This window comes from Equus quagga, chromosome 10 (genome assembly GCF_021613505.1).
Source record: "Equus quagga isolate Etosha38 chromosome 10, UCLA_HA_Equagga_1.0, whole genome shotgun sequence".
Lineage (NCBI taxonomy): Eukaryota > Metazoa > Chordata > Mammalia > Perissodactyla > Equidae > Equus > Equus quagga.
In genome coordinates this window covers 58,031,576-58,058,276 of record NC_060276.1, presented here as the reverse complement: position 1 = coordinate 58,058,276, position 26,701 = coordinate 58,031,576, and positions in this window count along the sequence as shown.

Genomic DNA, 26,701 nt, shown 5'->3' with positions numbered 1-26,701 from the left:
TTGATTTTTAGGGAATACTTTCATTGATTTTTGATGAATTCTTGTATTGTAGCCAACTATGTTTGTAGTCAACAAGTGAACATAGTTTCACCATGAATGTTAGGTGATATTTTTGTTTATGTTAATGACTTAAACAAAAGTGAATCAATGAATATGTATATTGAAAGTTCACTCTTTCATCAATAACGTGAGTTATTTCTTTGTTGAATCAAATGATAGTTTTTGAAACTCAGAAAAATATTTACTGAAGTTTTTGTGCCATTCACAACAAAATAGTTACAAACATAACAGTCATCCTTCTAAGTTTAATCTGCATTATTAACATTTCTCCATCACTTTTGTAAATCTAAATGCAGAACAAAACAATAAATAGATGTTCCCTCTATGGCTGATTTCAATCTACCAACATGATGAAGTTGGGAAGAAATGTACAGTAGTATACCACTCTACAGATACAGCAGATGTAAATGACTCGAGAACAGTTACTAGTAAAATGTGGTAGAATGATAGAGATGGTGAGATTTGAGCATTTATTACTTTTGTTTTAAACATAATTTATTTAACAGTGAGTTTATTTAATTAATTTATTTTTAAAAATGGCTGTGTTGAACAACCAGCTTGCAAAATTCCTGACAATTTACCAATTGCTTCTAGCAAGCCAGTAAGGGCCAACTTTAGTACACCACTGAAAAATAGTGTCATTGATTCATTAAATATCTGTAAGTGATCCTGGGTGTTATCAAGCATATTTTTTTATTGAGATATAATTGACATATAACATTGTGTAAGATTAAGGTGTACATCTTGTTGATTTGATATATTTATATATTGCAATATGATTACCACTGTACTGTTAGCTAACACCTCTATCCCATCACACAATTATTTCATTTTTGTGGTGAGAACATTTAAGACCTAGTCTTTTAGCAACTTTGAAGTATATAATGCAGTATTGCTGACTGTAATCACAATACTGTGCATCAGATCTCAAGAACTTATTCATCTTCTAACTCCAAATTTGTACCCTTTGACCAAAATCTCCCCAATTTCCCTACACCCTAGCCCCTGGTAACCACCATTCTACTCTCTGTTTCTATGAGTTCAGCTTTTTTTTTTAGGTGCAAATCAAAACCACAATGAGATATTACCTCACACCTGTTAGAATGGCTATCATCAAAAAGACAACAGATAACAAGTGTTGGTCAGGATGTAGAGAAAAGGGAACCCTTGTGCACTTCTGGTGGGAATGTAAATTGGTACAACCACTATGGAAAACAGTATGGATGTTTCTCCAAAAATTAAAAATAGAACTATCATATAATCCAGAAATCCCACATCTAGGTCTATATCCAAAATAAAAAAAAACAGGATATTGAAAAGATATCTGCACTCCTATGTTTATTGTGGAATTATTCATAATAACTAAGATATGGAAACAACTTGTGTCCGTTAATGGATGAATGGATAAAGCAGGTGTGGCATATATATACAATGGAATATTATTCAGCCACAACAAAGAACACAATCCTGCCGTTTGTGACAACATGGATGGACCTTGAGGGCATTATCCTAAGTGAGATGAGTCAGAGAAAGACTAATACTGTAACGTATCACTTATATGTGGAATCTAAAATAGCTGAACTTGTATCAAGCATGTTGAGGCATTGAACATCATTAACCATACAAAGGAACTCACAACAGGAAAGTAGCAGTTGTTAAAATGATTGTTACCTATAAACCCTGCCTAAATGCAAAAGTCTGCATATTGAACAGTATCTTTAGTATTGATCCTTTGTAGTATTTCTATAGCATTTTCAGAGGGAAACTTTCAATAAACTTTTTTTTTTTGAGGAAGATTAGCCCTGAGCTAACTACTGCCAGTCCTCCTCTTTTTTCTGAGGAAGACTGGCCCTGAGCTAACATCCGTGCCCATCTTCCTCTACTTTATATGTGCGACGCCTACCACAGCATGGCATTTGCCAAGGGGTGCCATGTCCGCACCTGGTATCCGAACCGGCGAAACCGGGCCACCGAGAAGCAGAACGTTCGAACTTAAGCGCTGCACCACCGGGCAGCCCCTCAATAAGTTTTTAAACAATAAATATACCACCAAATATTATAGGAGTAGGAAACACCAAGATGGGAAAACAAACGAAAAATGGAGAATCTGAGGTGGAGGAACCTGAGACGTGGAGATGGTAGTGGATGGCATCCATCTCAATAGTAATCCTAAAATAGATATCTCCAGGTGTATTACTTTTCTATTACCGCCATAATAAATTACCACAAACTTAGAGCCTTACAACAACGCTAATTTATTATTTTACAGTTTTATGGGTCGGAAGTCCCGTATGGGTCTCAGTGGGCTAAAATCAAGGTGTCTGCAGAGCTGCTTTTCTTTCTTGATGTACTAAGGAAGAATCCCCTTTCTTGTTCGTTTAGGTTGTTGGCAGAATTTACTTCCTTATAGTTGTAGGACTGAGGTCTCTGTTTCCTGGCTGGCTGTCACTGAGACAGCGAGAGTGATTTCCAGTTTCTAGAGGCTGCCCACATTCTTTGCCTCATAGTCCCCTTCCTTCATCTTCAAAGCCAGCAAAAGCTGATTGAATCTCTCTCATGCTTTGAATCTCTCTTGCCTCTTCTTCCATTGTGAAATGTCTATGACCTTTTCTGCCTTCCTCTTCTGCTTTTAAGGGCCCATGTTATTGCACTGAGCCTGCTTGGATAATCCAAGATAATCTTTTTATTTTTAAGGTCAGCTGTTAAGCAAGCTTAATTCCCTTGCCACATAACATAATACATTCACAGGTTCCAGGGATTATGACATGGGCGTCTTTTGGGGGGACCATTATTCTGTTTATCACAGAAGAGCTTTTCTATAAGGAAGATTTGAAGTCACTGATTTTTACTTCTGCTTTTACCACTTTTGGTGCTAAGGAATGGTGCCCTACCCCTCTTTTCTTTCTGTCTATCCCCTAGGAATGTGTTCTTAGACATTTTATTCACCCTTAAGTGTAAATGGCTAAAAGCTCAGTGTTAGCAGGGGAGCTACATTGTGTTTAGATTAAATCTTTTACATCTTTTACCTTAAGCAGCTGATTTTTAATTCTAACTCTTACTACTGTGTGACTTTGGGTAAGTTATTTAACTTCTCTGACCTTCAGCTTTTTCATCTACTGAATAGGGATCAGACAGGTCCTTTCCACCCCTATTGTGAGAGTTAGAAATAGTATAAGTAAATCCTGAGTCCAGTGCCTAGCATGTAGTAAGGGTTCAATCACAGTAAAAAATCTCACCAAGTATTGGTTCTGGCATTAATAGATCTAATTTACACAACTGACGTATCTAATTTACTGTAAGAATTTTAAGAATAAATTATCCTTGCAACTCTTAATAAAGACTTTTCATTGGTTATCAGTAACAGATAATAAGGTTTATTTTTTTTAACAAAGACATTATTTACATTATGTTATGTTTGGCTATTTCACCATGTAAAACTATAAGCCATCTTTGATTTTAAAAAATTCTACTACTTTTGAAATAATGTACACCTGAAATTTATATAATGTTATAAATAATGTTACCTCAAAAGACTTTACTGCTTGAATACTCTATATACAATTAGTTACCAAACCATGCTGATATTTTCTTTGTTTTTTCTTTGTATCCATTTCTTCTTTTCTATTCTTACTGATGAGGTGCAGGGTGTGGCTATGCTAGCCAATGAAGAACAGAAATGGGAGTCATGAAAATCAAGTAGGCTGAGGAGGTATAAGATCCTGTACGTCAGGCGATGAAGTCCAGGAAGTGAGATGTATATCTGAGGCATGATAGTGATCATCAATGGTGTTTTTAAAAGCATGGTATTTGTTGGATAGATTGTGTTTTCAGTGGCAAGGAACAGACATTTAAGTGTTTGAAATTTGTTTGGCAGGATCTAGGAAGTCTGTTCTTTCAGACTGATTCCAAGCCTTAGATCTTTAGGAAACCAGAATAATTATAAGAAAAGTAAATATATAGGATGAGAGACTGTATTCCTTTGTATCTCTGGTTAGCTCTTCTAAGGATTTATGAAAACTCCCTTTGCTTTATTAGAAGCAATCTAACTTTTTCTCTTTAATGATATTGATATTTGGAAGTCTACAGAGGATAATAACATTTCTAAGTAAAATATTTAGCCACTACCAGGCAGCACATCTCCATATACCTGGATATTTTGAGTCATTTTGCCTCCTGTATGCTATCTTCTGGCAATCCTTTAATGGCACAACTACACTTCTGGAGCATAGCTGATCCTTTAGAACTAATATCTTTTTCTGAAGTACAGTGTAATGGTTAAGTGTACAGCCTCCAGAATCAGACTAGCTGGGGTTGAGTATTTCTAATAACTTATTTTTTGTGACCTTGGGAAATAGTAATAATTATTTAATCTAACATTTGTTAGCTACTTTTTATGTGTGAGTCACTGTGCTAGGTAACTTACATGAATTATTTTAATTAATTCTCTTTGCTTTTTTGCCTCAGTTTCCTCATTTGTAAAATGGAGTTAATAATAGTTCGTATATCATTGAATTATAATGAAGATTAAATGTGTTAATGTAATGCAGAGTGCCTGACTCAAATATAGCACAATGTTAGCCATTATTATTATGATAATTATCATTAGTCCATTCCAGTCTCCTTCCTTTTTTCAAATTTGCTAGGAGCTAAAAAGTCTTTTTTGAATGTTCTGGTCCCTACAAAATTCAGTAGGCGCTGACAACATGTTGTTAACTGATCCTCACAAACAGAGTAAAGCATGCTACTTTTTATAAATAAGGTCGCAACCTCTCTCTTGCCCCATGGCGTGTCTGAGTTTGTAGGAACTTAGTGTTATATTACTCTATTTTCAGATTGTTCTAAAACCCTAGTAGCTACTCCAATACCTTCAAATTTTTTTCAGATAAGGTAAAATGAGAAGGTGTGATCTATAGAAGTTGCTTTGTTTTAAAAATTAGATCACAATAGGTTCATTTGTTTTTTATTTTAGCATCTGTGTTCATGGACCCATAAAGTATTTGATTATCTTTATTACTATTAAAAATTGCAAGATTTTCCCTGCTGTGTAGTGACGAACGACATTTTGTGAATTATAGCTGATACAAGTCTTTCTTAAGTAGGCTTTTATTATATCTTAGAGTTTTTAAACCTCTATTAAGAATTTTTGAAACTTGCATTTTAATGTAGTGGTAGTTCTATTTTCACCATTTAAAGAAAATATCTAATTTTATATCAAAAGCTCTTTAGGGTGCCCTTTTATTTTTGGTGTTCTTGGACCTTTCCCTAAGTCCAAATCCATCCAAATATTGATGATTTTTATGTCCTCCTTTCTTATTTCCCTCTCCATTTGTCTATACTGCAAACCACCCCCCTTCCCAATACTTCTAGCTTGGCTAGTGGATGGTGGCAGCTATTAAGAAGAGTACAGACTTTCAGCTGAGAAACCCTCATTCCTTTTCCATGAGTTTCCTCTCAGGAGAGCAGACATTAGAATAGATAGATGGATTCACAAGGCTTCTAACATCACTTATCCACCTACGGGACCCCAGGAGGGGGAGACATCAGGCGGTAATCAGTTCATGTCCCTTAGCACATGCTACGAAACCCAGCATTTAAGCACTTATCACTCAATGGTACAAATCATTCTTAATTATAATTTCCCTGAAATGAAAGGATCCATGCTATAATAAGTGTGTCATTGAGCTGTTACTGGAAGCCAACTTGTGATTATATGAAAACTTCTCTCCCCAAATAACTTCCAAAGCACTCCATCATGAATAGACTTGAAAAATAACAAAGCTCGACTTTTACTTTTAATATCTGAAGTTTGTTCTCTTACCTTAGTTCAGTCGGTTGTGGCTCAACTTCTTCAGTATGTTACCCCCATTACATGCTGTTCTTTGTTTGCATGTTGTGACAAAGAGTGTTTAAATGTGTGAGGTCTTATCATCAGAGTTCATTGATTGATGTAATTTATTTTCTATGTGGGTAAAAAACTCTATTTTACTTTCTCCATGCTGATAATAAAATGAAAGGACTTTTTCATTATGCATTCTCAATGACATTCTCTATTACTGTTAAACAAAGAGGTAGTTTTCTTAGTCTCTATTTTATTTGGAAACAGAAATGCATCATTGCACCTAAAATCATCTAGCACTTGGAAGTTCAAGATCACCATGCTAAATTCAGTCTTATGACATTTGTGAAGGCTGTGTTGCTCATAGATCAGATACTTTGAGTGCCTTCTATTATCTATTTTTATTAGGTTTATAGTGTATCTTTGGAAGTACGATTAACATAGATATTTTATAATTAGTTTTATCACTTTCTGTAAACAATGTAGAATCTTAACATGACATATACAAAATATATAGCATGGATGATAAATTGTTAAAAAGTATAATTTAAGAAAAATACAGTGGAGTGTGCTGTTCTAAAGTCCTGTTACTTGTTTTGAAACATTTCATTTTAAATTAAATTGACTATTCATGCATGTATTTCTATTTGTGCTACATTTGTGGGAATAGCATCCCCAGTCACTACTATAAAACTAAGGGACTAAATAGATAAATGCAATAATAAAATCAATCCTTCTTGTGAAAGGCTGAGCTGTGTTGAATATCACCTTATTATTTATAAATGTAGTGTTGTTCAGAAGGACCTAGCCATTTCTTACGGTTGGTCTTTGTGCCACACTGTTACTGTGGTTTTCAATAATCTTCCCTAAGTGAGTGATGTCACCAAAATGGTAGAGTAGGAGACCCTGGCCTCCATCCACCCACAAATACCAAAAATTAAACATATACATGAACAAAAACAGCTCTGGAAGAGCTCTGGAGTCCAATTAAGAAACTTCAGCAATACAGTAGAACAAAAAACTTGAGAATAACCATACAAAAAAGGAAGTAAAACAACTTTATTTTGCCTGTATCATCCAATCTTCAACCCGGCATTGCTCAGCACCAAGAGGGAACTCCCCAGCTAGAAAGACTTCCTCTTGTAGGGGGAGGAAGAGTGAGGTGAGCAAACTGTTTCTCCAGCCTTTCAAGAATACTCAATGGGAAAAAGATAGTCTCTTCAATAAATGGTTTTGGGAAAACTGTATATTCGCATGCAAAATAATGAATTTGGACTCCTATCTTATACCACGCACAAAAACTAACTCAAAGTGAATTAAAGACTTAAATGTAAGACCTGAAACCATAAAACCTCTAGAGGAAAACATCGGGGAAAAGCTCCTTGACATTGATCTGGACAATGAGTTTTTGGATATGACACCAAAAGCACAGGCAACTAAAGCAAAAATAAACAAGTAGGACGACATCAAACTAAAGCATTCCACAGCAAAAGAAGCAATCAACAAAATGAAAAGGCAACCTACAGAATGAGAAAAAGTATTTGCAAACCATGTATCAGATAAGGGGTTAATATCCAAAATATATAAGGAACTCAGACAACTCAATTGCAAGAAAACAGACAACCCAATTAAAAATGAGCAGAGGACCTGATAGACAGTTTTCCAAAGAGGACATATAAATGGCTAGCAGGTACATGAAAAGGTGCTTAACATCGCTAATCATCAGGGAAGTGCAAATTAAAACCACAATGAGATATCACTTCACACATGTTAGAATGTCTATTATCAAATGAAAAAGAGATAACAAGTGTTGGCAAGGATATGGAGAAAAGGGAACCTTTGTGAACTGTTGGTGGGAATGTAAATTCATATAGCCACCATGGAAAACAGTATGGAGGTTCCTCAAAAAGTTAAAAATAGAGGGCCGTCCCGGTGGCACAGTGGTTAAGTTCGCACGTTCCGCTTCTAGGGGGCCCAGGGTTTGCAGGTTCAGATCCCGGGTGCAGACATGGCACCGCTTAGCAAAAGCCATGCTGTGGTAGGCATCCCACATATAAAGTAGAGGAAGATGGGCACAGATGTTAGCTCAGGGCCAGTCTTCCTCAGCAAAAAGAGGAGGATTAGCAGCAGTTAGTTCAGGGCTAATATTCCCCCCAAAAAAATAGAGAAAAAACAAAAAAGGTAAAAGTAGGGGGCCAGCCCGGTGGTGCAGTGGTTGAGCTCACATGTTCCACTTCAGCAGCCCGGGGTTTGCTGGTTTGGATCCCGGGTGCATACCTACACACTGCTTGTCAAGCGATGCTGTGGCAGGCATCTCACATCTAAAGCTGAGGAAGATGGGCACAGATGTTAGCTCAGGGCCAGTCTTCCTCAGCAAAAAGAGGAGGATTGGTGGCAGATGTTAGCTCAGGGCTAATCTTCCTCAAAAAAAAAAAAACAAGAATAGAACTACCATATGATCCAGCAATCTCACTTCTGGTTATATATCCAAAGAAAATGAAATCGCTGTCTTGAGGAGAGATCTGCACACCCATGTTCATTGTAGCATTATTCACTCTAGTCAAGACATGGAAACAACCTAAGTGTCCATTGAATATTACTCACCCATAAAAAAGGAGGAAATCCTGCCATTTGCAACAACATGGATGGACCTTGAGGGCATTATGCTGTGTGAAATAAGTCAGACATAGAAAGATAAATATTGTAAGATCTTACTTATATGTGGAATCTAAAAAAAGTTGAACTCATAGTGTAGAACAGTGGTTGCCAGGGGCTTGGAGGTGGAGGAAAAGAGTAGATGTTGGTCAAATGGCTCAACATTGAATAAGTTCTGGGGATCTAATACACAGCATGGTGACTATATTTAATAATACTATTATATACTTGAAAGTTGCTGAAAGAGTAGGTCTTAAATATTCACACCACACAAAAAAATTATAATTATGTGAGATGATGAATATATTAAGTAACCTTAGGGTAGTAATCACTTCACAATACATACATACATCAAATTGTCATGTTGTACATTTCAAACTTCAACACTGTTATATGTCAATTATATCTCAATAAAGCTGAGGAAAAAAGAGAGGAGTGAGTGAATAATAAGAATGTCTGCTCAACATAAAGAAAATAGTCTTAGAGTGACATTCAAGACATGTGAATACACTGTATATGACAAATCTCTGCAGTTAGGCATAGAAGTGCTTTTTTTTTTTAAAGATTGGCACCTGAGCTAACAACTGTTGCCAATCTTCTTTTTTTTTCTGCTTTTTCTCCCCAATTCCCCCAGTACATAGTTGCATATTTTAGTTGTGGGTCCTTCTAGTTGTGCCATGCAGGATGCTGCCTCAGCATGGCCTGATGAGCGGTGCCATGTCCACGCCCAGGATCCACACTGGCGAAACCCTGGGCTGCCGAAGCAGAGCATGCAAACTTAACCGCTTGGCCACGGGGCCGGCCCCAGAAATGCTTTCTTTTAACAGTGAACTATTAGGATAATAACACTGTTGAATACGTGATATTAGTAAGTGGAAGCTCTGCATTTAAAATAAACATGAAAAAGAAAGAGGTAGACATTTAAGGAAAAGAGGCAAGTTTTCTGATCATAAGGAAGAATCAATGTCTCTGAGGGTCTAGCATTTCTATAGCTGATAGCCTTCCATTGTAAAAAGCTGACATTGACTTCAGAGGCTAAAGTTATTATTAAGGAGTAACTTATTAGATACTCTGAAAAAATGGTTTTTTGTTGCATATTAAAGGAAAGGAAAAAATTGTCAAAGTTGGATTCCAATGGTTAGATTTTGCATAGTTAAGACAGGAAACTAGAAGTCTTTTTGATAAAGCAATGTGAGAGGGAGATCATAATATGGAAATTTACTGTAATTTAGTTAGAATGAGTCTGAATGACTGAGGAAAATTGTTAATGATCATGCTAAGAGTTACTTTAAATGGCATTTAGTCATACCTACACTATTGACAGCATCTGTACTTTATGTACTGTAAAATTAATTATGAGCTTCAGAAAAAAGTTTACATTCCACAAACAATGCTGAAGTTTTAAAGTTCACTTTTGAAGTTCCATGCTACAGCATGTTTTAAAATATCTCAATGCTTGCTGATGCTTTATTAATGACTACTATTGGGAGCAGATTTGAATACTGAAGTGATAAACTTGGACAACTCCAGGAGTTTTGCAATTGATAGGTATTTCAAAGGATTGAAATAGTGGTATCTGTTGCCAGAAATATGAGAACTGAATAGCACTGGATAGAGAACAACAGGTTATAGACATACTTGGGGAAAAATAAGGATTTAACTTAGTCTTCAAAATAAATTGGGCAGATGGAGTTCGCTATCATTTGCTTCATGATGTCTATACAAGTAATGGTTTGATATCTTCATACAGATAATAGACTAAATTAACAATTTATGCACTCTTAACTTTTCTATAAATGTAGTTAGTGTAGATTAGTAGACTAAGTTCTATTCACAAAACTATATATATAGTGTGTATGCATATATACACACATGTATATATGCATATGCAAACATGTATATATGTATATGCATACATATATATGCATACATATATACATATAGTACACACAAGTAAATATGTGCTTTATGGGATATTTTATATCTTGTCACACACGTCCTATAGTGTGAATAAGAATTAAGATATAAAATTGACAATCTGTGAAAATGTTTCAAAAATTATTGGACAAGATGGAGCATTTTGAAACTATAATCCATAGCTATACTGACATTATGCTAAACATTAGCATGCAAGTGGGGGAAAAGCTGTCACCCACCGTGATGTTCAATATCATGCACAAGTTTAGCTAATTTTTCTTATTTTTATCTGAAACTTTGAGTGTTATGTAAGTCTTAATTCCTCTATGACCCAGAAGTCAGTATATCTTAGAAATTAATCAATAATGGCTTCTGAAACCAAAGGCCTATTCTAAGTCAACAGTTTGACTTGAAGTAGTAAAAAACTAGTCAAACAAATGTTTACCTTATATCACTTGGAGATGATGAATTACCTTTGTATAATAGAGGGTAATATTCTGATCCTGAGTTGTTTTGCTAAAAAAAGGGTAAAATTAATTCTGGCCAGTAAAGATGGAGTAACATAACATGCTCCTAACAAATATATGACTTTAGTTCATTCAACAAATTGTTTTGAATGCCGACTATATGCCAGGCATTGTTCAATGCTGCAATAAACTTGAAAGCATGTTCCCTGCACTCATATAGCTTATATTCTAAATAAAGAAGATCGCCAATAGAGAAGAAAACAAATGAATAATTTCATGATTGAAAAAAACCAGCAAAACCAAAATATGTTGACATAGATTTCATTTTTCATGTTCCCTAGAATGTTGATCACAAATAAAGCATAATTCTGCATTAAATTAATATTCAACATCTAACTTATTCAAAGAGATATTACATCTCCTTATTTAATTAAAAACACCAATTTTGAATCTTTTTCACATCACCCTTGGCAGTAAAGCAGCCTCTGCCCATAGTCCAAAGTAACACTGTTTCCATTGAAGGAAGAGGAGTGAGGGCATGAAAACATTCTTATGGTGATATCTGACATTTTTCATAGAGATGAAGGAATCACATTTTGCTGACAGCTACATTTTTACAAAAAATGCTTTAGTAATCTGACATATTTTTGTGTGCATGTGTGAGAGAGAGAGAGAATAAGAAAGCGAGAGTACTAATAAGTGAATTCTTGAAGATCTCCTCAGAAAGTGTGTTTATTTTATGTCTGTTTACTCTTCTACTTCAAAGGCCAATTGTTTAAGCAAGTGATTCTGCTTCAAGTAAAGCTTTTGAACATATTAAATTGTGTATGTTGAGACTGACTCTCTGGTGTGAAATGTTAAGCTTGCAAAAGAAAACACACCTGCTAAATAACAATACATTTTCATAAAATAATTGTAGCTAATAAAGAAATAAGCCTTTCACAGAATACAGTGAATCGTGGAGATCATATTTTTTTACACCAAAGCCCACATCAAATACCAAAGTATTGGTTTTTGTTCACTTTCAATTCTTCAAATAGTTCAGGATCTTATAAAGAACACGTCTTTTTTTCCCTTTAAAGGAATATTAAACTTGTGAACGTTAAGGCAGATCATTTTTCCAGCTTTATTAAGATATGACTGAATAATAACTGTGTCAGTTTAAGGTGTACAATGTGAGGATTTGATACAAATATGTATTGGGAAATGTTTACCACAATGAGGTTAGTTAACACATCCTTTACCTCACATAATTACCATTTTGTTGTTATGGTGAGGATGTTAAAGATCTACTCTCATAGCAACTTTCAAAAATACAATGTAGTATTGTTAACTATAGTCACCAAACTGTCCATTAGATCCCCAGAAAGTATTCATCTTATAACAGAGTTTCTACACTTTGACCAGCTCCTCCCCATTTCCCCCAGCCCTCAGCCCCTGGCAACCACCATTCTACTCTGTGTTGCTGTGAGTTCTATGTTTTTAGATACCACATGTAAGTGATATCATAAAGTATTTGTCATTCTGTAACATCTTTCACTTAGCATAATATCCTCAAGGTCCATCCACTATTCACAAATAGCAAGATTTCTTCCCTTTTTCTGCCTGAATAATATTCCATTATATATCTATATCTATATCTATCTATCATCGATCTGTCTGTCTATCTATCTATCTCATATTTTCTTTATCTGTTCATTCGTTGAGGGGAACTTAGATTGATTCCATGTCTTGGCTAGTGTGAATAATGCTGCAATAAACATGGGAGAGTGGATATCTCTTTGAGATAGTGTTTTCATTTTCTTTGGATGTATACCACGAAATAGGATTCCTGGATTATATGGTAGTTCTATCTTAATTTTTCGAGGAGCCTCCGTACAGTTCTCCATAGTGGCTGTACAAATTTATATTCCCACTAACAGTGCACAAGTTTCCTTTTTCTCCACATCCTCACCAGCATTTATTATCTCTTGCCTTTTTTGATAATAGCCATGCTAACAGGTGTGATATGATATCTCATCATGGTATGGATTTGCATTTCCTTTCTGATTAGTGATGTTGAGCATCTTTTCATGTACTTGTAAGTCATTTGTATGTTTTCTTTGGATAAATGTCTATTAAAGTCTTCTGCACATTTCCTAATTTAATTGTTTGGTTTTTGTTATTGAGTTATATTAGCACGTTATATATTTTAAATATTAACCCCATATCAGACATATGGTTGGCAAATATTTTCTCCCATCATGTGGGTTACCTTTTCATTTTGTTGATTGTTTCTTTTGTTCTGCTGGCCCACTTTTGATTTTTCTTTTTGTTGCTTGTGATTTTGGTGTAATATTCAAAACATCGTTGCCAAGACCAATGTCAAGGAGATTTTTCTCCGTGTTTTCTTCTAGGAGTTTTACAGTTTCAGGTCTTATGTTGAAGTCCTTAATCCATTTTGCATTCATTTTTGTAAGTGTTATAAAATAGAGGTCCAATTTCAATTTCTTTTGCACATGAATATCCAGTTTTCCCAACACCATTTATTGAAGATACTATCTTTTTCTCATTTCAGTGTTCTTGGCTCCCTTGTCAAAGATTAGTTGGCAATATATTCATGGGTTTATTTGTGGGCTCACAAACCTGCTCCATTGGTCTGTGTGCCTGTTTTTATGCCAGTATCATACTGCTTTATTACTACAACTTTGTAACATAGTTTGAAATTAGGAAGTTTGATGCTTCCAGCTTTGTTCTTCTTTCTAAAGATTGCTTTCGTGATTAGGAGACTTTTTTGGTCCCATTCAAATTTTTTTCTATTTCTGTGAAAAATACCATTGGGATTTTGATAGGCATTGCATTGAATCTATAGATAGCTTTGGATGGTATGGATATTTTAACAATATTAACTCTTCCAATTCATGAATATGTGATATATTTTCATCTATTTTTGTCTTGTTCAATTTCTTTCATCAATGACTTATAGTTTTCAGTGTACGGATCTTTCACCTCCTTGATTAAATTTGCTCATAAGAATTTTACTGTTTTTCATACTATTATAGATAGAGTTGTTTCCTTTATTTCTCTTTCAGATACTTCATTATTAGTGTATAGAAATGCACATGATTCTGTATGTTGATTTTGTATCCTGCAACTTTACTAAATTCATGTATTCTAACAGCTTTTTGGTGAAATCTTCAAGGTTTCCTATATAAAAGATCATGCTTTCTGCAAACAGACAATCTTACATTTTCCTTCCTATTTTGATGCTATTTATTTTTTTCTTGCCTAATTGCTCTGGCTAAGATTTCCAGTAAATGTTGAAATGGAGTGCTGAAAGTGGATATCCTTGTGTTCTTCCTGATTTTAGAGGGAAGATTTCAGCTTTTCAATGTTGAGTATGATGTTAGCTCTGGGCTTGTCACATATGGCCTTTATTATGTTTAGGTATGTTCCTTCTATACCCAATTATGTTTGAGAGCTTTTGACAAGAAATGGTATTGAATTTTTTCAAGTGCATTTTCTGCATCTATTGAGAGGATCATATGATTTTATCCTTCATTCTATTAATGTGGTATATAACATCTATTGATTTGCATATGTTGAACCAACTTTTCATCCCAGAGGTAAACCCCACTTATTCGTGTTTTCTAAAACTTTTGAGGTGCTGTTGAATTCGATTTACCAAAATTTTGTTGAGAATTTTTGCATCAATATTCATCAGGGATTGGCCTGTAGTTTTTCTTTCTCGTAGTGTTCTTATCTGGCTTTGGTATCGGGGTGATGCTGGCCACATAAATTGAGTTTGGGAGTGTTCACTCCTCTTAAATTCTGTGGATGATTTTGTAAAGGATTGGAATTAATTCTGCTTAAAATGTTTGGTAGAATTCTCCCATAAAATTGTCTGATCCTAGGCTTTTCTCACTTGGGAAGTTTTTAATGACTGCTTTAATCTCCTTTGTCATTATTGGTCTGTTCAGATTTTCTGTTTTTTATGATTTAGTCTTGGTAGGTGTATGTTTTTAGGAATTATCTATTTCTTCTATGTCATCCAATTTTTTGGCATATAATTGCTAGTAGTAGCCTTTTATGAGCATTTGTATTTGTGTAGTTTCAATTCTGATGTCTCCTCTTTCATTTATAATTTTGCTTGAGTCTGCTCTTTTTCTTTGTCATTCTAGCTAAAGGTTTGTCAATTTCATTTATTTTTTAAAATCAACTTTGTTTTATTGATTTTTTTCTATTGTCTTTCTAGTATCTATTTTGGTTTTTTTTCTCTAACCTTTATTATTTCCTATTTTCTGCAAACTTTGGGCTTAGTTTGTTCTTCCTTTTCTAATTCTTTGAGTTTTAAAGTTAGGGTGTTTATTTCAGATGTTTCTTTTTCCTAAAAGTAGGCACATATACTTCCCTTTCAGTACTGCTTTTGCTATATCTCACAGGTTTTGGTGTGTTGTGCTTTCATTTCCATTTGTCTCTAGATACTTCCTGATTTTCTTTTTGATTATTTATTTGACCCATTGTTTTTTTTAATTTTCACGGTTTTTAAAATTTTTTTTCAGTTTTTCTCCTGTTATTGATTTCTAGTTTCATACTGTTGCAGTTAGAAAAGATACTTAATATGATTTAAATCCTCTTAAATTTGTTGATGCTTACTCTATGGTCCAACATATGATCTATCCTGAAGAATGTTTCACGTGCACTTGAGAAGAATGTGTTTTCTGGTGCTGTTGGATAGAATGTTCTGTGTATGTCTCTTAGGTCCATTTGGTCTATAGTGTTATTCCTGTACCCCTTCTCTTTATTAATTTTCTGTCTGGATGATCTGTCCAATGTTGAAAGCAGGGTATTGAAGTTTCCTACTATTATTCTATTGCTGTCTATTTCTCCCGTCAGTTCTGTTAGTATTTGCTTCAAATATTTTGGTGCTCCCATACTGGGTGCATATATATTTACAATTTTGTATTCTTTTGATAAATTGACCCCTTTTCACTATGTAGTATCATTTTTTGTCTCTTGTGCCTGATTTTGGCTGAAAATATTTCGTCCTATATAAGTATTGCCACTTCTACTCTCTTTTGGTTGTCTTTTGCATTGGATATCTTTTTTCATCCCTGTATTTTCAGCCTATGTATGTCCTTAGAGTTCTAGTGAGTCTTTTGTAGGTATCAGATTGTTGGATCTTGTTTTTTTAATCCATTTAGCCACTCTGTGTCTTTTGATTGGAGAATTTAGTCCTTTATATTTAAAGTAATTATTGATATGTAAGGACTTGCTATTGCCATTTTATTTTCTGACTGTTTTTAAGTTCCTTTACTCCTTTCCTCCCCTCTTGCTGTCTTCCTTTTTTAGTGCTATGCTTGAATTCCTTTCTCTTTTGTGTATCTGTTGTAGGTTTTTTCTTTATGGTTATCATGAGGTTTACATAAAACATCTTATAGATATAACGGTGCATTTTAAGCTAATAACAACTTACCTTTAATCACATACAAAATCTATACACTCTTACTTTTTCTCACCCCACATTTTATGTTACTGATGTCACACTTGAATCTTTTTATATTGTGTCTCCAAATTATTATAGCTATAGTTATTTTTTATATTATTGTTTTTTAACTTTTATACTAGAAACAAAAGTGATTTACACACCACCATTACAGTATTAACGTGTTCTGGCTGTGAATTAATCTCTCTGCCTGGCTGTAGCAGGTAGACTCTCCATGCTCAGTACAGGCTTTGCTCTGCAGGTGATCAACTCTGCCTGCCTGCGTCTCGGCTCAATCACTTGTGGGCTACACAGCTTCCAGGTGCTCTTGCCAGCCCCTCTGGCCAGATGGGGCTGGGAGACACTCTCCCCATCAGTTGGGGCTATGACTCAGCTCCTTGCCTGAGCGTGGGCCAAAAAGGCTCTAGGGCTGGTAAAACTCCTCATTTGAGGACCTGAATTGGGCAGATCTGCACTTTAATGAGTTCTGCAGTCAGAGTGTGCCACCAGCTTGGTTCTGCAGATAAGCAAAACCACTGATTCGGATTACTACTTGGGCACTGTAGGTAGGAACTTGGTCTTCCAGGATCTGCATGCTGGTTGTTGCAAGCCTTTGCCACTTCTCTGTCACAGTCAGATTTCCAGTGTTTGAGCCCTGCAGATTTCCCTACAATTCCAGTGGGGCAAGACCAGAGTAGGGGCTCCCATGAAGTGACCGACAATGCTGAGGAGGCTGATTGTCCTCCCTGGGCTCTCTTTTCCCACTAGCAGAACCAGAAGCTCAGGAAACCTCTCTGCATGGTGGTGTACTGGCCTGGGGGAAGGGCAGTGCTGTCAGTGTGTAGCTCCTTCTCTTACTCTTCTGATGCAGTTTGTCTTGATCTCTGTGGTGTAGGGGAATGCTTCAGCCAGAACTCCATGTTCTAGGATTCTCTCAGTGGTGTTTGTTCATGAGTAGTTGTTAGTTGTTCTTCCTGTGAGGGGGAGCAAAGTCAGGAATGACTTATGTTGCCATCTTGGTGACATCACTCTTCAATTGATAGGATATTCTGAATTTTACTATATATTATGTTTACCACTGAGTTCTATGCTTTTATGTTTTCATGTTGTTACTCAGCGTCCTTTCATTTTAGTTGAAGAACTCTTATTAGCATTTATTTTAAAGCGGGTCTAGTAGTGATGATCTCCCTTAGCTTTTGTTTGTCTGGGATGATATCATCTGTCTTTGCCTTACTGATTCTTTTTCTGCATGATCAAGGCTGTTATTGAAGGTCTCTATTGAAATTTTCAGTTTTGTCATATTTTTCAACTCTAGCATTTGTATTTTGCTCTCCTTTACAGTTTCTATTTATTAAACTTCTCATTTTGTTCATGCATTGTTTCTCTGATTTCATTAGTTGTCTCCCTGTGTTCTCTTGCATTTCATTAAATTTCTTTAAGATGATTATTTTGAATTCTTTTTCAGGCACATCATAGATCTCCATTTCTTCAGGTTCAGTTACTGGAGTTTTGTTAGTTTCCCTTGGTGGTGTCGTATTTGCTTGACTCTTCATGTTCTATGTAGCCTGGCATTGGTGTCTTCACCTTTGAAGGATCAAACACCTCTTCCAGTCTCTACAGAATGGTCCACAGGGAAAAACCTTCACCTATCAGTTCCACATGCTAATGGGATCATCTTCAGATTTACAGTTGTGCTGGGTTTGAGCCAGTTATGAGGCTGTCTCTGGGTCTGCAGTGTGCCATGGTTGGTGAGCTTGTTACCAGGGGCTCAGGCAGACGTGATCTTGTCTTTTCCCTAGGTAGATAAGACTGACTCTAGTGCTTTGTTCAGTAGAGTGGTGCTGGGATAAGGGTCTGCTTCAGGGCCCACAGTTGCTTCAGGGCCCTCAGAGAGCCAGCTTATTACTAGGTGTGTGGATGAGTGTGGCTCCTGCCAGGTCCCTGGGAGGACTCCTGTCTGGTCACTGGATAGGTTCCTGGGTAGGCAAGACTGGCCCTTGATCATGGCCAGGAGGGTCTGGAACTGAGCCCTAGGGCTGTTTTGGGTTTCACAGCCAAGACTGCGGTCTGCAGACCTTGTTCTGGAGGCATGGATTTGTGTGTCTCTTGCCATGTACCTGGCTAGGTAGGACTGCTCCCTGATTGTAACTGCAGGGCCTGGAGCTGAGAGAGGTCCATTTCAGGTACTCCTGAGGTACAGACATGTGTGTAACCTCCCATGTCCCTCTGCTGGCAGGACTGCTTACAGACAGGCTGGGAGGAGCTGTTACTGAGTTTAAAGCCCTTTTGGGATCTCTGGAAGCACAGATAGAAGTGTCTCCCACTGGGTCCCTGGGACATTACTGCTTGAGGGCTGTGGCTGGGAGGGGCTAGAACTGAGTATAGTGCCCTTTCAGGATCTCTAGGGGAACGGACAGGAGTATCTCATGCTGAGTCCCTGGGCCAGTAGGTCTGCTGGTGGACTGCAGCTGGAGCCAGGTATAAGGCCTTTTCAGGATCTCCTGGATTTCAGATAGGACTGTCTTCCACTGGGTCTCTGGACCCACAGTATTGCTGGCAGATTGTGGCTGTGAGGAGGCTAGAGCCAAGTATAAGACCTTTCAGTATCTCCAGGGGCACAGACAGGAGTGTTTCTCCTGTCTTGTCTCTTGGCTGGTAGGTCTACTGGTGGGCTATGGCCGTGAAGGTGCTAGACCTGATTATAGGCCCCTTTCAAGATCTCCAGGGTTACAGATAGGGGTATTTCCCAGTGGGTCCCTGAATCCACACGTCTGCTGGCAGACTGCAGCTGTGAGGGGCCTGGAGCTAAGTATAGGGCCTTTTCAGGATCTCTAGGCACATAGACGGGAGTATCTCCTGATGGCCCCCTGTGCCACCAGGACTCTTTGTGGACTGCAGCTGGGATGGGCTAAAGCCAAGTTATAGGGCCCTTTCAGAATCTACAGTTGGATCAAGTTTAGCAGGCTTATATCCAGGTACTCCCAGACCATAGCTAGGAGGGGTTGAAGCTGGTTCACCAGCCACTTCAGGATCCACACCTGAGACCAAGGTCTGTATGCCTATTACCCAAAGTGTGGGTGGGCATGACTCCTTCTTTTCCGTTAGCATATGGTGCTGGTGACAGGACCAAAGCTAAATAGGGCTGTAGCAGAGTCCTCAGGGGGTACATAGCTATATCTGAGTCTGTAGCCAGGACTACATGTGGTGGGTCAGCCACCTGGGTGAGGGCTTGCCTTCTCAAAATGGCTCTCCTAGGTCTTGGACTGCACTGGGTTTCATAATTTCCTACTTGGTTCCCAAAGAGTCTATAAAAGGACTTTTTTTTTCATGGATGGATGCCAAATTATTGTGGGTGAGGGGGGATATGAGCAGGGGACATCTTATTCAGCCATCTTGCTGCTCCATCAGGATTATATTTTTAGTAACTCAAGCAAGCTCTGCCACCTCACCAGCCACTAGGGCATCCTCAGACTTGTCACTTCTCTCCTAATCCATACCTTCTCTGTATGTTACTTTATTTTTCTTCTAAATTACATTACTTCTCGTCATTCTATCAATTTCTTCTATAGAATATATCTGGCCTTATATCATTTGCTCCTCAGAACTCCTCTCACCCACGCTTTGATGCCCGCTCTATGCTTAGCTGTACAAACACTTCCATTTCCTGAATGGGCATCATTTGGCTGATCTTCGCTGGGTTTAGTGCAACCCACACTAGTAAACTGAATGTTTTGTATAGGGATGATGGATGACTGTTTTCTCAACACTTGCATTGGTTCTTATTGCAGGATTTAGTGTAAAACAACACATTGTTTATGGGCTCCCACGTACTGAATCAGTTGGACTCGTGCCTTGCTGAGCCCAGAGCATTCTTGGAAATAAGTTACATATGGAACTCACTATGTTGCATATTTAGGCAATATTATCCTTTAGTTTATATGTCTTTTAAAGAATCTGAAAAGGATGCACAACTGGAATAAGTGTGTTGTTCCCAGAAAGTGGCTTCTTAGTCAACAAGGAGAAAATACAGAAAGGATTGTTCTCTGGACTCACTGTTTTTTGGTGTTTTAATTAGAGACTTGGATAAGGAATAATGAGAAGACTCATTAAGTGTTAGGAAAATGTCAAACTGTAATATGTTGGGGTGTAGTTCACTGGCTGTAATTGATCAGAATACACAATCAGAGTTCAAAATTACCCTTACTGAATATAAATTAAATATTCCAGTGACATGTCACTATGGGCTTCTGCAGAGGGTGTAGGGAGGCATTTTGCAAAATCATTTTATCACTGTTAAGTAAATGTTTATTGCAAAGCAATTATCTTTCTTTTTACCTTTTGAATACTGTGCCAAAAATGGGGTATGAAGATGTATATACATTGTGATTATAAATTATGTATTTTAAAATGCTTTCCAAATATTGTTTCTTTCTTTTTACTCATTTTCATCAATTCAATAATTCTATGAAGTAGAGCAGGGTTTGTTATTTCTATTTTATGGGTTGAGAAATGGAGATAGAGTGGTTAAATAATTTGATCAAAGTTACAGAGTTATGTAGTGGAAGTGATAGAACTAAAGCATGGGTGTCCTGACCGTTTATATGTTGTTCGCCTTCATTCATTCCTTCAATAAATAAATACTTTTAACACCTTCTGCATGTCAGGCATTCTTCTGGAGACTTGGGATATGGTGAGACAATAACATTCATGGTTCCCGCCCTTATTGAATTTATACATACCAGCAATATGAAGATTAGTAGATAATGAAGTAAAGACTTCTAAAAGGCTGCACATAGTAGAAATATTGGGTAAAATATTAAAAAAATGTGTAGTTTGATATGAAATGTAAAATAAGAGCCTGGTTAAATGAAATGTGATATTTCTATATGTTGGAGGTATAACACACTATGGAGAAAGTCATAGAAAGAAGAATTTGATTTAAAAATGTATGTATGAAAAGGTATTTAGGGACTGGTTTTCTGTACACATAGGGATGAAGGATTTAGTAAGATAGATTGAAGAGAATGCATGCATTGTCATGTCTGAAAAGAAAAACTAATGAGATGGCATTGTTTACTACTGAGGGATGAAAGAAATTCTAAAACAATTAAAAGCATGAAATTGTGGGCAATAGTTTTGTCATGAAAATAGTGTATGGAAGAGAAAAAATGGATAAAGTGAGAAATAATAAATGGTAAAGAATGAACATTTTTTAGAAGTAAACAAATATGTGTAAATGACTTTTTTAAATCTTGCAAGTAACCTGTGCTGGAAAAAGGAAGAAAATAAATACCTATTTAAGAATGTTTTCTTATAAATATTTCTGTTTTGGCATTTTTTAATCATAAAACTTTTAGGTTATATTTTTGTGATATGTGATTATTTTCATAATTATTAATGATGATAGTCATAAAAAGAATAAATTATATCTATATATTTAAAGTTTAAAGAGTTATTTCACATCAATCTATTTTATACTCAACCATAACAGCATTTTTAACCTTCAACCTTCGACTATAATCTAGAGATTTCATTAAGGATATCATTTTACAAATAAGAGAATTAAATCTTGAGTGGATCAGTTATATGGTTAGTAAATTTTGGGGATCTCTAACTTCAAGCCTAGTGCTGGAAAAGAGCATCCAAGTGCTTGAGAACTCTTTTATACTGCTTATACTTTCATTAATGAAAGCCACTAATTTTATTTTTAAAAATATATTGCTTCTGGAAATTACAACTGTTATGGATGTGCTCTATTTTTAAGCATCAGAAGCTTCTGTCAGATAATCACTAAGAAATGTAGATATTTTTAATAAAAGTCTGCCATTTATCAGCACTATACACATTATGACTTTAAGCTCCTTGGAGAAAATTTTCCTATATAATGTCATTTGCATCATAATAGACTTTCATTATATTACATTGTCTTTCATTTATGTTACTGTCTATTCTGCTGGGTCCTGAAAACAAAATATTTCTCCATCTTTTGACTTTAATCTTTGTGTATTAATGGCTGGTTTTAGGCAAATGGCAAAGTAGGTGGATGCCTCCACTCAGTAGATAACTGAAAAATTAAATGGAAAGTATAACAAATATTTTGTCTTCTGTGTAGTTAAGTTGTGTAAGGCCAGGTCTGGGGACCTATAGATCTTTTTTATGATGCAAGATATAAACAAAGAAATATTAGAGCCCTAATTTAGCAATAAGCACCATCCCATACTGTGGAATTTAAAATGATTCCTCCACGTTTCTACAAGACTATGATGTCCAAATGAAGAAAATGATTTGGTGTAATATTTAGCCTATTTTCTTTTTTTAATTGAAGTATAATTGACATACAAGTATAATTGAATACAATAGTGATTTGATATTTATATGCGATTACAAAATGATCACCACAATAAGTCTAGTCACGATCTGTCACCATACAAACTTAATACAATATTATTGACTGTATTTCCTATGCTGTACATTACATCCCCATAACTTATTTATTTTATATCTGGTGTTCACCTTAAACAAATAGACAGCCAGTCATTTCTCCAACAAAAATGGGTTTATTTGAGAGCGGCAAAGAATTGCAGTTGGTGGTCTGGAACCATGGTGAGCCCTGTGCAAGTCCCCTAGCAGCAATGGAGGAGAAACACTTTTATAGACGGGAAGAGGATGTTGGGAGAGCTATTGTAAACAAAGAGTTTGAGATATAGGGGCTTATCATCGGCTGAGTTGTAACAGTCTCTCATCAGATGAGCCTCTTGCTGGTCAAGAAGATAGTCTTCCTTCTTCCTGTTGGGCTCTGCTGTTGATGTAGGGTGTGAGAGTTCTCCCTTTTGGCTTCCCAACTCCAATTCAATTAGATTTTTATTTATTAATTTCTACATTTCCCCCTTTTTATTGAGGTCGTTCTCTGAAGGTATCTCTGATCAAGAGTCAGGTTTTTCTGGTTTCAGCAGCCTTTTCTCCTTTGAAGCCAGGAAGGATATTTCCTGAGTATCATGCCCCACATCAGAGGGAAAGTGAAGAGATTGGAAACTTGTTGAGGTCACATTTGAGTAACAAGGAGGGGTAGAAGGGAGAACTCTCAGGAATTTTTCTTTTCTAAAGTCCATTAGTTTTCAAGATCATAGGCATTGGAGATCTGAGGAATTACGTCATCATCAAAGGTTTGCCAGACAAAACTCCAACTGGCCTGGTCCAGATGTCTTATCTCATCAGGTGTCATCTGCTTCAGTTCTGGGAAATATTTACCTTCAGGTCACCAGATGATGGGCAGGTCCAGGCAGAGTTTGGTGTTATCTTTAGGCATGTCACGTGAATCCAAGAGTCTTTGAAGGCTTTGAATCCAGGAGTTTTGAAGCATGAGGGTTAGATAACAGTACCTAATAGGGACCTTTCCAGTGAAGTTGAAGACAATCCTTCTGGAGGTGTCTTTTCCAATACATGAAATCTCCAGGTTGCAAGATGTGATGCGTAAGGTCTTCATTTCCTTGTAGTGCACTGTGAAAAAAAAGATTGTTTTACCAAAACGTGGTTATTTTTAATGAAAGCAATTAGGCCCTTTCAGCATTGGAGTATATCTTCTTATATCAGCTATGGGTCAAAAGAGGCAGGAGTCAAATACATTGGGCATCCTGTGACTGTCTCAAAGGGTGAGAGTTTATAACTTCCAAAGGGGGTGGATCCGAGATTTAGAAGGACCAATGGCAATGCTTTGGGCCAAGGTATTTGGAGGGTCTCTACAAATTTTGCCAAATGAGCCTTAATATTGCCGTTGATGGGTTTTGCTGAACCAGAGGATTAAGGATGGTAAGCATAGTGAAAATGTAAAACCAGCGAAACAGCACAGGGTTACTGAAGTACCTGACCAGTAAAATGGGTTCCTTGGTCACTAGGAACTTGGTCAAGAGGAATTCCCCAGGTACAGATAATCCTTTCCAAAAGGACTTTAGCCACAGAAGAGGCAGTAGCTGTTCTGCAAGGGAAGGCTTCAGTCCACTGAGAAAACATACAAACCATGGCTAAAACATACTTATATTCAGGAGATGGGGAAGTTATATGAAATCCATCTGCCAAACCTCGAATGGTCCACTAGGCAGTTTAAAATGTCCAGGAGCAGTATGAACACGTTTCTCTGGATTGTATTTTGGACAAGTGAGACAAGTGAGGTAGGTTGTTTTGTAGTCTTGTTAATATTTTCCCACCAATATTGATTCACAAATGTTATTATTTTCTCAGTAGACCAATGGTTTAATGCATGTACAGTGGTTAGAAGTGGAAATTTTAATGTTTGTTTATTTATTTATTGCAGCAACATTGGTTTGTAACGTTATATGAATTTCAGGTGTACATCATAATATATTTCGAATTCTGTGTAAATTACATCATGTTCACCACCCAAAGACTAATTACAATCCATCCCCACATACATGTACCTCGTCATCCCTTTCACCCTCCTCCCTCCCTCCCCCCTTTCCCTCTGGTAACCACCAATCCAATCTCTGTTGCTATGTGTTTGTTGTTGTTTTTATCTTCTACTTATGAGTGAGATCATATATATTGACTTTGTCCCTCTGACTTATTTCGCTTAGCATAATACCCTTAAGGTCCATCCATGTTGTCACAAATAGCCAGATTTCATAATTTCTGATGGCTGAATAGCATTCTATTTTGTATATATACCATATCTTCTTAATCCATTTGTACCTTGGTGGGTACCTAGGTCACTTCCAAGTCTTGGCTATTGTGAATAATGCTGCAATAAACATAGGGGTGCATATATGTTTATGCATTTTTGTTTTCAAGTTCTTTGGATAAATACCCAGCAGTGGAATGGCTGGATCATATGGTGATTCTATTCTTAATTTTCTGAGGAATCTGCATACTGTTTTCCATAGCGGCTGCACCAGTTTGCATTCCCATAAGCTGTGTATGACGGTTCCCATCTCTCCACATCCTCTCCAACACTTATTGTTTCCTGTCTTGTTAATTATAGCCATTCCGGCAGGAGTGAGGTGATATCTCATTGCAGTTTTGATTTGCATTTCCCTGATAGTTAATGATGTTGAACATCTTTTCAGGTGCCTATTGGCCATCTGTGTTTCTTCTTTGGAGAAATGTCTGTTGAGATCTTTTGCTCATTTTTTAAATTGGGTTGTTAGTTTTTTTGTTGTTGAGATGTATGAGTTCTTTGTATATTTTGGCTATTAACTCCTTATCTGATATATGGTTTGCAAATATCTTCTTTCAATTGTTAGGTTGTCTTTACATTTTGTTGATAGTTTCCTTTGCAGTGCAGAAACTTTTTAGCTTGATTTAGTCTCATTTGCTTATATTTTCTATTGTTTCCCTTGCCTGGTCAGACATGGTCTTTGAAAAAATTTTGCTAAAACCGATGTCAAAGAGCGTACTGCCTGTGTTTTCTGCTGGCAGTTTAATGGTTTCAGATGTTACATTCAAGTCTTTAATCCATTTGAGTTGATTTTTGTGTATTGTGTAAGATAATGGTCTACATTCATTCTTTTGCATGTGGTTGTCCAGTTTTCCCAACACCATTTATTGAAGAGATTTTCCTTTCTCCATTGTATGTTCTTGGCTCCTCTGTCAAAAATTAGTTGTCCATACTAAAGAGCTTCTTCAAGGCAAGGGAAAGCAAGATTGAAACAAAAAAACACAACCCACTAGTTTGAAAGAAAATATTTGCAAGTTATTTATCCGACAAAGGGTTAATCTCCATAATATATAAAGAACTCACACAGCTCAACAACAAAAAATCAAACAACCCAATCAAAAAATGGGCAGGGGACATGAACAGACATTTCTCCAAAGAAGATATATGGATGGCCAATAGACACATGAAAAGATGCTCATCATCACTAATCATCAGGGAAATGTAAATCAAAACTACACTAAGATATCACCTTACACCTGTTAGAATAGCAAAAATAACCAAAACAAAAAGTGACAAATGTTGGAGAGGTTGTGGAGAAAAAGGAACCCTCATACACTGTTGGTGCGAATGCAAACTGGTGCAGCCACTATGGAAAACAGTATGGAGATTTCTCAAAAAATTAAAAATAGAAATACCTTATGACCCAGCCATTCCACTACTAGATCTCTATCCAAAGAACTTGAAATCAGCAATTCCAAAAGTCCTATGTACCCCTGTCTTCATTGCAGCATTATTTACAATAGCCAAGACGTGGAAGCAACCTAAGTGTCCATCAACTGATGACTGTATCAAGAAGATATGGTCTATATATACAATGGAATACTACTCAGCCATAAAAACGGATAAAATAGTCC